The sequence below is a fragment of the Genypterus blacodes genome, unplaced genomic scaffold (assembly GCF_046128005.1).
Source record: "Genypterus blacodes isolate CSIRO-AG114 ecotype Tasmania unplaced genomic scaffold, CSIRO-AGI_Gbla_v1 ptg000028l_1, whole genome shotgun sequence".
Classification (NCBI taxonomy): Eukaryota; Metazoa; Chordata; class Actinopteri; order Ophidiiformes; family Ophidiidae; genus Genypterus; species Genypterus blacodes.
Window position 1 is genome coordinate 4,227,553 of NW_027466841.1, and position 14,552 is coordinate 4,242,104.

At 42.1% G+C, this 14,552-nt stretch overlaps 1 pseudogene; it reads left to right on the forward strand.

Annotated features, from left to right (window-relative positions):
- Positions 1-545: 545 nt before the first annotated feature.
- On the forward strand, positions 546-12,484 carry LOC142993581 (DENN domain-containing protein 2C-like; annotated as a pseudogene).
- The last annotated feature ends 2,068 nt before the right edge of the window (positions 12,485-14,552 follow it).

Sequence of the window (14,552 nt, forward strand, 5' to 3'; positions counted from 1 at the left end):
ATGTAACACATGTACGCCGACACAGGCACTCTGGAGCTTTTAACCTTCAGATGCGTAAACATTTCAATAATACAAACAGTAAAAATAAAACAGTAAACTAGCAGCGCCCTAAAAGTACCTCTCAAGTCTTTTGATTCCAAATTAAGATTTACCTGCAAAGTCATGTATGTTATAGATTCAGGAACATTGTATCACTCTGAAAATGAAAGGATTGGGGTCAATATTTATGGCTGCTCCCTGTTTTCCTATTATTATGTATTAGATTAAATTTAAAATGTTCCCACTTCTGTAGAATTTTAGTCCTTTGTTCAGTTATATCACCCAGCCAATAAACATTTGTTCTTTTTTATGTTACGCTCATTTGAAGATTGATTCCAGAATTGTCATTGTGGTGAACACCAGCTCTTTACTTTTAATTAACATAATCCATCTCTCCCTAACAAATTTCCGTGAATTTTAGAACAGTTTGTCTTCCGTAAGTCTTCGTTGGGGTGGCTGATCACCAGAACCCCGTTCGGTCCAATTGGGAGCTGGCCACGGGTTTGATGGGCAACTTTGGCGATTGTGTCCGGGCTGCCCGCATCCCCAGCAGAGACTTGGAGGTCCCCCTTGCCTCCTCTGTGGTGCGATGCAGGTGGTCTCCTCATCTTTGGAGCCTGTTGTTGTATTCGTTGCTATTGGGAATAGACATTGATGATGGGAGGGGTTGGACAGGAGATGGAGCAGATGTTTGAGTGACAGGTGTCTCTTCACCTGACTGATTGTTCAGAACTGGGGCTTGAAACTTTTTCTTATATTTGTTAGTCAGTTCACTAAGTTGTAGCTGAGCAACTTTCCTTTGAATGTCTTTCTCCTGCGCCCTCATTCTCTCCTCGTCCTTTCTGTATTTTTCTATGGCATGTACCACATGGTCACAGAATTCTCTGTGCGACTTTGATGTCAGTCCCACAACGTCCTCCTATCTGCTTTTTACTGGGCTTGGCATGGCCTCTATCACTGATGTTCTGACCAGTGTGCTTAGTAGAGGGCTTCTCTCAGCTTCCTCCTCAGTTTCCTGCCTCCATCTTTTCAGTTGACGACTGATGTAGGCAGCTGGATTCTCTGTATCAGTAAGAAGCTCACCCTTCAGTGCCTTGGGGTCAATCTTGACCGGATATTCTTTCCTCAGAGCCCCCCATAAGCCAGCTCGATATGGATTGAATTCAGTTCCATCGGCTAGTGGATCAACCATCCAGTGTGCGCCACTCATGCGCAAGACATTTTCCATCGTTGGCACCCCCATGGTTCGGGCCCACAGTGCCTTAATGTCGCCAAGAGCCAATATTTTGCCCACTGTCTCTTCCTTGAATGCTTTTATCCATTTGCTGGCCCCCTCATGGACGTTAGGAAGTCGAGCAATCAGCCCCTCAAGGTCGTGTGTTTGCCATGGGATATACTGTCCCTGTGCCCCCTTTATCAATATTGGATATTGCCTAGTGTCATATCTGTCTGGAGGCCTTATTGCAGGTCTGTATCTAAGGTCATAATCTTTCTCCTTGCTTTTGGCCCCCTGTTGGCTTCCTGCAGCAAATGTAAGACTTCCTGACACAATATCTCTCTGTTCTACCTCCCGAGGTCCTTCAGTGTAATTTGCTCGAGCTTCACATACTTTGCCCTGCTCTCTCATATCGTGTGCCCTCTCTTCTCCCTTAACATCTCTTCGGCCTTTTTTCCTGTTCTGCCTCTACTTCTATCTCTTGATACTTAGTATGTTCCAGGTTTTCTTCACCTAGTTGGTCAAACTTCAACCAATATGCCTCTGCCTCTTTCTCTTTCAGAGCCTGGTTTCTCTCTGCAAAACAATCTAAGACTTTTGGTTTGTCCTTTACAACTTCCTTGTTCCTTTCTCTGCTGTAAACTTTTGGAGTCGAATCTTTATACTGGAAGGATCAAATTCAATGTCTCCTGAAATTTGAATGACCCCTGCCAGATTTGGATATATTCCTGCAGTGTCTGTTGACACTAGCTGTTTCTTTGTCTGTTTCCTATCCGCTCGCACCTTTTTAGCTCTTAAATTCTCTCGGATTTCTCTCAACCTGTTCCTGTAATTTGTGCCTTCATCTTTGAACAGTTTAATTATCTCTTCCTCTTTCTGTCTTTTCTGTTGTCTTTTCTTGCCTTTGTCCAACGGTTTTTAGTCTTTTATTTATTTTTTAGTTGCATCTCTTCGCATGCATTGACGTCAAATGTGCCTCCAGCTGGCCAAGGACTGCATAAGCCTTTAGTTCGCTTCTCCCAGTCTTTTTTGCTCAGGGGATATTTAATTCCCAAGAGGGTTACCGGTATTCCGTCCATTTCTGCTGTGCGTATCAACAATTTAAATATTGTCTTTTGATGTTTTTATACCTGGATAGGCTCAATTGCGTAGTTTTAGAATGGCAATAATTGCAATTTGGTCTCAAGCACAAGTTATGTTATAAGTCCTACGTCACCTCTTAAGCACTTATTCTGAATTCAGCATCTGGTAATACATTTAAATCAAACAATGCAACCATATATGCCAATACTGTATTGCAGCTCTCAGTTTATGTACAGAAAATGTGGTGTAAGCCAAATAGCATAAGTGGTCAGACCTGACTCCAGAGAGTCTCAGATGGGGAGGAGGGAAGTCAGCCTCTCTCCTTTCTTCCTGTTAAGCAGGCCCGAGTGTGTGAGGTCTAGGCACGCCCACTCGGTGGTATATGCCTCTCCTATTCTTCAGTAGGGCACAGGACAGAGCTGCGTACACATCTGTCTCAACACACTGGGTGAATATAGCAATACAGCACAAAATATAGCAACAGTTAAGTTTTAGCTATTTTTCAACACCGTAACAGCAATGCTCCCGCAGCACACAACAAAACAACACTGCAACAGGTTTTTAACCGATTATATTGCCAGAAGGAACATTCAACCATCAATTTTGACCACTACTTTATGTACAAGTTTTTAGTAGTTGTACTTCTTCTACAATTTTCAGCTTCAAATTTCAGAGTTTATGTACTTCGTATTTGCAATGGAGCCCAAACTGGACGCACACGCGGTTCCCTTTTGTTCTCGCAGTCACACACACAGGAAACACACCCTTCCTCACGGCACACATGCATTCAAACCTGTCGGCGCTGACTGCACTTGCTGCCGAGAAGCATCCCACACCATGATGCTGCCACTACCATGCTTCAATGTGGGGATGGTGTGTTTGTGGAGATGTGCAGTGTTTACGTGTTGGCCAAACAGAGTGAATAATCTGATGACCCAAACGCTACATTTTTGTCTCATCAGTACAAATAACCTTCCTCCAAATTGACCTTGGAGTCTCCCACATGCCTTTGGGCGAACTCCAGTTCGTGATTTTTCAACAGTGGCTTTCTCTTTGCCACTCTCCCATACAGCTTTGACTAGTGAAGAACTCGGGCAACAGTTGTATGCACAGTCCCTCCAATCTCAGCCACTGAAGGTTTTAACTCCTTCAGAGTTATCGTAGGTGTCTTGGTGAACTCCCCTCACCAGTCTCCCTCTTGCCCAGTCACTCAATTTCTTGATGATGGATTTAAATTAACTCCAGGGGATGTGCAGTGAGTTGGAAAGAGTTTTGTAGCCGCCCCTGACTTATATTTTCTAATGATCTTTTCTCTGAGTTGCTTGGAGTGTTCTTTTGTCTTCATTGTGTAATTCTAGCAGGAATACTTCTGAACCAGTGACTGGACCTCCCAGACACAGGTGTCGTTATACTACAATCACTTGAGACACATTAACTGCACTCAATGGAATTGAGATGGGGTGACTAGGTGCAGTTTGAAAATGTTTAGAAGAGCCTTAATCAACAGTAATGTCCTGAAAGAAGAGGATGAGCTAACAATGATCCCTGATGTATAGCCATGTTTCAAGGATCTTCATAATGCCAGTGATTAATTCATAATTTTGGCTTATCCACTCAGCAAGCATTGTTGCAAGTTTTAACACTTACTTGCATTATAGGTGATGTGTGAGCTGAGGCTGATTCTGGGTGTGGCCAAGAGCAAATTTATACATGAAGTAAAGACGAGATGGGAGGACAAGGTGCAGTTTTACAGTGTTTAGAAAAAAGTGATGAAGACACCCATGACCCTGGATGAAGTCATGTTGCTGTGTATCCAATACACTGCTTAGTGTTTCTTCAGACATGGGAATAGATTTGTGTATGTTGCCAATATGTAACACTGATTAAATCAACCCAAAATGATAATTCTCTCGATGGTGACAAAAGGACAAAGGGTGACAAAATGAATGTCTGTGACCTCAATGTGTTGCAGATGTCATGTTTAGGGTAATCAAACGTATTTCCATTCAAAGGATGTTAATGAGAGGGTTCCTTTATATTCTTCTTTTGTGTTATTTGGGTTTAATATTGTGTGTGATGTGTTTTGATCACTAGTCCTTACTATGCAGCAATATCTGCAAACTTCCAGTAGGTGTCAGTTAGCCTACACCAGTGAATTAGATTTGATTCAACTTCATTTTCATTGAGCAGAATACAGGTAAAAGCCAATTAGTACATGCACATTTGGCTGCAATCACAGCACTGAATCTGTGTGGAGAGGTCTCTTTCAGGCTTGCACGTCTGGATACTGCAATTTCTTTCCATTCCTCCTTGCAAAAGGGCGAATAATCTGATGACCCAAAAGCTACATTTTTGTCTCATCAGATCAAATAACCTTCCTCCAAATTGACCTTGGAGTCTCCCACATGCCTTTGGGCGATCTCCAGTTCGAGATTTTTCAACAGTGGCTTTCTCTTTGCCACTCTCCCATACAACTTTGACTAGTGAAGAACTCGGGCAACAGTTGTATGCATAGTCTCTCCAATCTCAGCCAGTGAAGGTTTTAACTCCTTCAGAGTGGTCGTAGGTGTCTCGGTGGTCTCCCTCACCAGTCTCCCTCTTGCCCAGTCACTCAGTTTGTGAGGATGGCCACACTCCTTCCATTTCTTGATGATGGATTTAAATGAACTCGGGGGGGATGCGCAGTGAATTGGCTAAAGTGAATAATTGATTGAAAAATTAATTTAGTGACGTTATTCCTCCTAAAAAACCTTTTGCAGTGAAGAGTGTGTGAGATGTGTGTTATCATCATGGGATCTGAAGCTCCTGTTCCTCCTCCTCCTCCTCCAAGTCACTGGTTGGGCCATCTGGATTTTCAGGGCTGAATCGAGCCGATCGTATCTGGCTTATCCACTCAGCAAGCATTGTTGCATGATTGAACACTTACTTGCATTATAGGTGATGTGTGAGCTGAGGCCGATTCTGGGTGTGGCCAAGAGCAAATTTATAAATGAATTAAAGACGAGATGGGAGGACAAGGTGCCGTTTTACATTGTTTAAAAAAAAGTGATGAAGCCACCCATGACCCTGGATGAAGTCATGTTGCTGTGTATCCAATACACTGCTTAGTGTGTCTTCAGACATGGGAATAGATTTGTGTACGTTGCCAATATGTAACACTGATTAAATCAACCCAAAATGATAATTCTCTCGATGGTGACAAAAGGACAAAGGGTGACAGAAGGAATGTCTGTGACCTCAATGTGGCGTAGATGTCATGTTTAGGGTAGACAAACGTATTTCCATTGAAAGGATGTTAATAAGAGGGTTCCTTTATATTCTTTTTTGTGTTATTTGGGTTTAATATTGTGTGTGATGTGTTTTGATCACTAGTCATTACTATGCAGCAATATCTGCAAACTTCCAGTAGGTGTCAGTAAGGCTACACCAGTGAATTAGATTTGATTCAACTTCATTGTCATTGACACACATGTTAACTCAGTTCGGGCCTGAAACAAACAACCCACATGTACAAATAAGGGTTTAGTGTCCGAGACAGAGGTAAACAAAGTGTCACAATGGATCCAAGTGCGACTGAAATTGTTGTACAAGCTATTTCTTTACAGTGTTAAGTGTTTTTTAAAGGACTTATATCTTAAGGTGGAGAGGAATTAGAGCACTTGTTGGGCATGTGACAGGGATCACTGCTTTGTCTTTTAAATGTAGACGGAGTAAGAGGAGAGTTGCATTTTATTGATGCATGAGTCAGAATTGCTCGGAAACTCTGCCAGGTGTGAAAATACTGCAGATAATCAGACACAGAACAGATGTATGAGTGTGTTTCTGATTTCATCTACCATCCATTCATGTCTACTATTCACAACACACATCCTGTATGTGCCACATCTGTACCTCACAATATAAATGTGACATTAGCCTCATGCTAAAAGGGTAAAGCAAGTATACAAAAATAACAAATAAGCACTTTATGCGTCATGACTGGCACAATAACTTTAGGTTAATGTTGATTATGGATTTTTTTTGTCTTTGTCATACGTGATCTCTGCCTTGTAACACTGTCTAACTTGTCTTACAGCCCAGTGGAAAGGGCAAGAGGCTTCCTGAGGTGCACTGTGTCGTCAGTTAACTGGGCTGTTTCGACCTGTTTGCAAAGGTAAAGGAGCCAGAAAACACACCTGCTCTCTTGTTTCTGCCCTTACTGGATTTTCAGGGAGTATTAGTGAAACAAGATAGACTGCCGGTTGTTGAAATTCAGTCTCTGTGTCCTAAAAACTGCTGTCTTGAGTGTTTCACAGTGGAATGAAGCTCCACTGAAGTATTTGTATGCGTGTTGTTGTGTCCCACCCATTTTCCATCTGGCCAAAAGACAAAAAAAAAGTGTGAATGTTGCCTGGGAAGCTGCATGTTGCTTCTGTACATGTGTCCTGCAGGTCTGTTGTTGAGATGATAATCAGTCCTGGTTGTTGATTGCGTACAGTCATTTGTCTGCGTCTTTCCAGATCTTGGAGGAGGTAGAGAGGCGGAGGGAGATTTCCCCAGCGCTGGTCTACTCCTTCATGCGTAGCGTCATGGAGGCCCCATTCCCAGCTCCTGGGCGCACAGTCACCATCAAGAGCTTCCTTCCTGGCTCTGGGAATGAGGTAAGGCTCCAACCAAAGAGGAAATGTTAATTAGTAGTCTTGTTCCTCCTAACCGCTCTTTACTTCATGACTCAGAATGGGAGGTTATCTCTGTAAACAATAGGGGTTGCCATTTCAAATTTAGGTTCATGTTGGGACAAAGCAAATCCCACATAGCCCTGCTTTTATGTGTTGTAACGACATGGACAACAATTCAGGTAAATTAATAGTTTGCCTAAGAATTGGGCTTGCGTGTATTTACCGGAGAATTAGTCTGTTAGTAACTCTACGCACTGAGTATTAGGCAAATAATGAACCGTCTCGTTCCCTCGTAAATCAAAGAAAATGCTACAAAAGTGATGTCACTGCTTTGATTGGATTCAGCATTTGGGTAACTGTTCAGATTGAATTTTTGAATCATTTTCGAAGTGTCACTTGGGGACTTGGTTATTTGTACTGCAGAGGTCGGCTGTGATCACATTAGAATCTGCTGTGTCACAACTGAAAATTGTAACTCCTGGAGCTTCTTTTCCTGGTAACAAAGGAGGCTTGTTTAAATGTTATTAATAGTCCTTGAATGACTCCCATGTCTCTTGTTGCCTTACCAGGAACTGACCCTGTGTCGGCCGGTGGACTCCAGACTAGAGCATGTGGACTTTGACAGTCTGCTGCAGTGTCTCAGTGTCGGGAGACTCCTGCAGGTGTTTGCCTCTCTGCTGCTTGAGAGGAGGGTTATCTTCATTGCAGACAAACTCAGGTACTGCTCACAGCTGTAGGGGATCAGCTACATCTATAAGTATGTCAGTGTTGGCATTTCAAAAACATTTGGGATGGATGAATTTACAGTTTTCTCCTTAATGATTGTAGTGATCATCAGTTTGATTGCATTATAGAGCTTAGCAATGTGTCATCTCTGCAAACTTGGTCTTGTCATGACAGTTCACTAATTACTTAGCGGCAGCAAAGTCCCTGTGGACTTATATTCAACATGAAAACCTCAAAGCCTGCTTATGCTGATGAGCTCCCTGGAAGAACTAACAGCAGACATTATTTAACCTGTGTGATAAATCATTAGACCATGCTAAAACAAAGTCCAAACTAGGGCACTGGCATAGTTTTCTTTTTGTTAGTTAGAGCGTTTTCTGTGATATTTGATACCATTGACTTACCAGGTCCGGAGTAGACCTGCAGTCTATTGGATCTGCATGGAACCACAGAACAATATGAAAAGCTTCTTCTGTTCTACATGAAGTTTATATCTTCTTGCATTCCGATATACCTCAGAAAGTGTTTTTCTATGACAATTTAAACTTCAAAGTCTGTATTTATCTCCTATTGTAACCTCCAGATGGCTTCTCTCATCATAGCAGCAGAAGTGTTCCCTCATATAGTCTGACGCCCATTTCATACACTGGACCTCTAATATCACTATTACCACACAGTTGACAGGCGGCATTAGGGCTCAACAATACCTTGACAATGATGTATCATTGAATCACTGATGTCTTACAATATCATCTCTCTCTGTCTGTTTTGAGGTGTTAGTTCACTTACTTCTAAGCTGCTGCAAAGATTATTATACATTTGACAATGAAACCTTTAAAACCCAGTTATGCTGGTGAGCGAGATTAAAGTATTTAATCAGTCTGATACATCATTGACATATGTAAGAGGTAGATCGGATTCTCGCTGATCTGCTTTTTTCTTAGTTGTAGTGTGTCAAAGCTGGGCACCAAATTAATGTGGAGTTTGTTTCTTTTTCCCCAACATCATACGTCTATTCTAACAGTTCTTTTCTGCTGTTGTTTGTCTCTCCAGTGTGTTGTCTCAGTGCAGTCATGCAGTGCTGGCGCTGTTGTACCCGTTCACCTGGCAGCACACCTTTGTTCCCGTACTGCCGGCCAGCATGCTGGACATCAGCTGCTCTCCCACCCCATTCCTCATCGGAGTGCTGGCACCCTGCATGCCATGTTTCTGGCCTATTTGTTGAAGGACATCAAGTTGTGTCCAGATCTTGATAAGGATCTGGACTGAACTGCACCTTTTAACACCTACTGTTTTACTTACATTTTTGACAAATTTTAAAAATCCCTGGATCAAAATCAATTCATACATTCTGAGTTGATCTGCTAGCAAACAAATGAGATAACACACAAGGGTGACACTTCGTTTTGTAGCACATCCAGTATCTCCCTGTTCTAGTAGCAGTGCTTAAGAAGCTAAAGCAACCACTTCACTGTTTCATAATTCTCGTAACAAAACACTGACCTTGTGCACTGTGTGAATTTCTCTCTCTTTCAGGTGCTCATAGTGGATCTGTGTGCTGACAAGTTCGCTGTTCAGGTGTGTTCACATAGCATAGTATAATGGGATGATAGGTGTGGTTCTAGTGGGACTCAGGGCTGGCTTTGCCTGCACTTGTCTGTTGTTTGCATGGCAGTGTTTTGAAAGTGACAAAGTTGCCACTGCACAGATGAAACTATTCAGGATATAAGCCTGGAGCAGGAATCCAGCTGCTGATGTCATAGCACAAACATGAAGACTGTTGTGCAACTAATTCAGAGCCTGAGCTGTCATTCTACAGTATTCCATCTGTTCCAGTTCTGATGGACTGTGTTTGGTTGGGTCTGCATGTTCTTGCGTCAGTTTTATTTAGCTTACACTCTGATTGACTGACATCTCATTTGGCCGCTGCCTTTTTAAATTCAGGATAAAATGAACACGTATTCACATCCAACGTGTCTGTTTACATTACTTTTAATTATTTCTATAAATAAGTAACCTCCCGATGCTGTGATGTCCTCTGTGCAGATTGGCTAAAGGATAGTTCTACCTTTTGTCAGGCAACAGGTTTAATATTTCAGTTCAGCACCATAATGTTGACAAATGCATGATCTGACTTGGAACTTGTCTTTCTGGCTTTGTGCTGCAGCTCGGTGATGAAGATTGCATCCTGCCGAGTAAACTTCAGGCAGCGCTGCAGCAGATCCTGGAGGAAAGGGAAGACATGCTGAGACGAGAGGATGGAGAGCAGTCTGGAGGTTAGTACAACACAGATCGGGTCAATATCTAGATCTACTTGGTCAGGTTTTTAGACTCTAAAATGTAGCTAACTGAGAGACCAGAACCCTCAAGGCATGAGCTCACTGACAGTCAGCCGTGTTTCCTGCTGGCCATGAGCACTATTTTGACAAGCTTAATCCTTAGTTTGGAGTTCATGATGTCAGAGGAAAAGTTAACACATAGAGGTTTGTACACAGTGTCTAAGACTGACTGGCTCACACTGAAGCTGTAGAGCCATTGTTAATGTCTTGAGATTATAGTCAAGAAAACTGCAGACGTCTGTTTAGACTTGTGACATGATGCTTGAATCTGTCAGCTGTTTCAACTCAGGAACCCCTAAACAACCCTGTGAAGTCTTGGCCTGTGTAGATTATTGTTTATTATCAACATCTGACTTCTTTGCTTGTCCTTTCATTTATTTACTATTATTCAAAGATTATTTTAGATGTAATTATTTGATACTCTTGAACTACTATGATATGTATATAATGTTCTTATGTTTGTTCTTATGGCCATCACATTTTGTTGTGTGGCTTATTATAAAATAAGATGTACTAATGGACCTTTCTCTCATCGTTGTCTTCCTCTCTCCACCCTCCTCTGTCCCATTCAGACCACCAGGCTGATCTCAGCTCCCTGCTGTCTGAGGCCTTTGTGCGGTTCTTTGTGGAGATGGTAGGCCACTATCCTCAACACATGACCGAGTCGTCCAATGGAAGCCGAGAGATACAGCGGGACAGCTTCCGTAAATCTCACCCTTCCCGTGGAGTTCGTCAGTTCTTGCAGCTCTTCATGGAAACCCAAATGTTTGCTGGCTTCATTCAGGACAAGGAGCTTCGCAAGTCGGGGCTCCGCGGTAACTGACTTTGTTTCTACTACAGCGTCGCTAACAATACACTTTAAAAGAGAATATTTTCTCCTTTACTGCTGTTGTGTTTTAGACATCAGTGTAAGAACAAAGCAATATAATGTGTATAATGTGTAAGTAGTGTTGCACATGAAGGGCATCTAGGTTTTGACCTGCACATCCTGTCCTGATGGCTGAACCTTTCTAATGTGTTTCAGGTCTCTTTGAAGTCAGAGTGGCTGAGTATTTGGATTCCAACCCTGAGCCAGAGCCGAGCGGTGTCAACAAATTCCTCAAAAGACTCGGTAAGTGATAAACAAACTTGAACCTTAATAGAAAAGGTCTTCTTATAAGTCCTACTTCTTTTTGTCTTCTTATTTCAGGAAACAAGATGAAGCTTCTACAAATAAAATCACAAAAGGCATCTGTGGGGTCGATTTGTAGAGCGATTTACAAATATATTTGTTGCTGCTGGACTGGCTGTGAACTGGAAATAACTGGATTCAGATTCTTGGGTCTTGGTTGTAATGGTACTGTGGGATGGCCAGCTCAAGATCTTAGAGCCATAGGTATGTGCGTAAGTATGTATGTATGTATGTATTTATGTATGTATATGTATGTATGTATGTATGTTTGTGCACTTGTGGAAACGGGAAACACATTTTATTGTTTTATTGTTTTATGAAGCCGTGAGCATGAAGCAAAAACATTCCAGGTAGTTAAACCTCAGTCATTCACTTTGAACACACACACAGTCATAACTAACTTCTTTTACAGTTTTCAGTGGAAGACACTGTATTTGTTACAGACTTTGAGTCATGTCTGGGTATTGTACAGTAAAAATGAGCAAAAACACACTTTAGTATCAGTTGTAAATGATTGCAGAAGTGGTTGTGATCAGAATGTGGTGAGACGCAGCATGGGATCAGATCCCAGCAGGAACTTGCCAGCTAGAAATGCAAACACTACAGCTGAGACACAAGTTGAAACGTCACTCTGTCTTGTCTTCCCTCTGTCGCATCTTAATTTAAGGTGTATAAGGGGACTTTCACATCAGTGTTTAATGTTTTACTAAAGTGGTTCTCAATTGTGATCCCGAGCACCACATTTTCCATTTCTCACCGCTCTACCCACACCCGATCAGCCGAGTCGGGTTCGGTAGGTCAATCAAGTTTTGGGAGCCACCAACTCTTGATCATCACCCTGAATTAGGTAATCGGGTGTGAGGATCAGAATTGTTCATGTTGGCGTTGTTGCATCCCTTTGAACACATTCTCATTCTGTAAAAGGTTTTGTTTGCATTTCATGTTATTTGGAGGTTTACGCGGGAAGATTTTAAGTATTTTGATCAAAACTTATGAATCAAGATAACAATCTATAATGTTCAGTTCAATGTTTGAGTTCATGTTTGTCCGTTTTCTCTTTTATCGTTGATTTTCTTCCTGGCAACTGGATTTGTAAATATATATATATACTTTACATTTTGCACATTGATGAGAACCAGTGTACAGTATTTTGAATATTTTTGTATCAAAGCATGACATGTTCAGCATAAAAACCTTAAAATAAATGGGTTCCAAGGGACATAAATGAATATTTGCAGACATCTTGGCCTCGTTCTTCACTGATAAGGTATCCGACATCAATGAACAGTTTCTGAGCCAGACCAACTCAGTTCAAGCCCCCCCAGCTAACAAGACCTCCTTCATGTCTTTCTCCCCTCTCGCTTCCAAAATTCTACTGGAGTCCTGTCCTCTGGACCTCGTACCTTCCAACCTGCTGCAGGCCTTTACGCCCACACGTTTCCCTGCACTGGCACGGATCAATCCCTCGCTCGCATTCAAGCAAGCACAAACACCTACACTCCAACCATCTCAACTACAGGCCGGTCTCGCTCATCTATTTCTGTCCAAAATTCTAGCGTGCAGCCTTTATTCAAATCTCAAACTACCTGCCTGATCCCAACCAGTCAGGCCAGCGACTTCAAGGTCACTCCACTGAAACTGCCCTCTTGTCTGTAGTGGAAACACTGAGATTGTCAATTTTCTTGCTGCTTGACCTATGGGCTGCTTTATCAAAGTCAACCATCAAAGCCTCCTCTCCACATTCTCTGAGCTTGGCCTCCCAGGATCGTCTCTCTGTTGGTTTGACTTCTACCTCTCATTGAGATCTTTTAGAGTGGCGTAAAAGGAGGAAGTGTCACTCACTTGGTTTCTCTTACTGTTCGTATGCCGACAAAATGCAACTGCGACTGTACAGTCTCTGCAGCATTCCTCACAAATATTCCCCGTCTGGATGCATGAACAGCACCTAAAGCTCAATTGAAAGAAGAGTGAGCTCCCTGTCATTTCAGCCAATCCCTCCATACAACCACAAATCAGGATTCAGCTCCACTCCCCGCAAGTTAATCCCACAAAGTCTGCCTGGAAGTTGGGTGTCACGATTGATAACCAACTCATCTCACGACTTGACCGTCCCGATAAGAACGTCCGTAGCTGCCTGGCACTTACTCTTGTTGTTTACTCCTGACTGTATTGTTGTTTGCATTGTTTTCAAATGGGTATCACTTTGCATGAAAGTGTCTCTCAATTGAGTAAATGTAAATGCTTTGTTCTCCGTTTGTAATACAAAGCATCAAAACTAAACACTCTTCAGGCAGGAATTTGGTTTTATAATGTACGTATGTGTCCTTCAGGATTTGGAAAGCTCACGGAAATGTTGGATAATGACTGGAATCTTAAATCAAACTAGATGCAGAGAAGGGACATCTACTGTATGTCTATGTTTTTATTTCCTGGAGATCCACTCTGGTATCATAGGAAGCACTCAGTAACATCTTGTGATTCCTTCTATTTGTGTGATTTCAGACTTTGTTAATTTTTGCTAGACTAGAGCTGCCAGTCAACATGAATTTAATTGGTGAGTTCAAGTTCAGTTCAAGCTGGGGACGTGATGGTAGTATGTTCATTTTACAAGTTTGAGAATCTTCATTTTGCACGATGCACTCGTATAACAAGCTTTGTTTACAATGTCACGGTAGTTCAAAACGTTGCTCTAATACGCAATGGAAAAGTTTTGGAATTCATGTGGCAAACAAATGTAGAAACTCGAAGTGAATTTATTTGTGTGAATGGTATTTAGGAGGAAATAATTCTTAGTTTATAAAGACTATCTAGTTCTAATAGATCTCAAATCAAACATAGAAGCAATTGCAATAAATGATGAATAGGCTGAATTTATGTTTGTTTAGTTCTTATTTAGTTTGAAAGTGGTGTTTGATACTGGACTGGTTGTGCAAGGCAGCAGAGGTGGAGGATTCTGGCAGGACATATGAGAGAATAATCTGTTTTTCTGCCCAGAATCGAGCCTCTCAGGATGGAATAAATCCTTCTCTGGGAATGACAGACCCAGACCCAAACACCGCTCTAACCTGGCCTAAATAACACGAAATACAACCGTTTGATAGGTGGAGGTAGCTGGAGGGATACAAGGCCGAGGAATGAGCTCTGCCTGAAAGGGAGAAATACAATCCTTTAACCTCGAAAGCACTGTTGCCCTGCAGCAACATCAAAGTCTATTCCCAACATGACCACATGGGGGCACTGTCTCCTCGTGCCTCCATTGATGGGAAATTAAGTATTTTTCAGTGTATTTTCTGTAAAACTTCCATCCATGCATCAACATC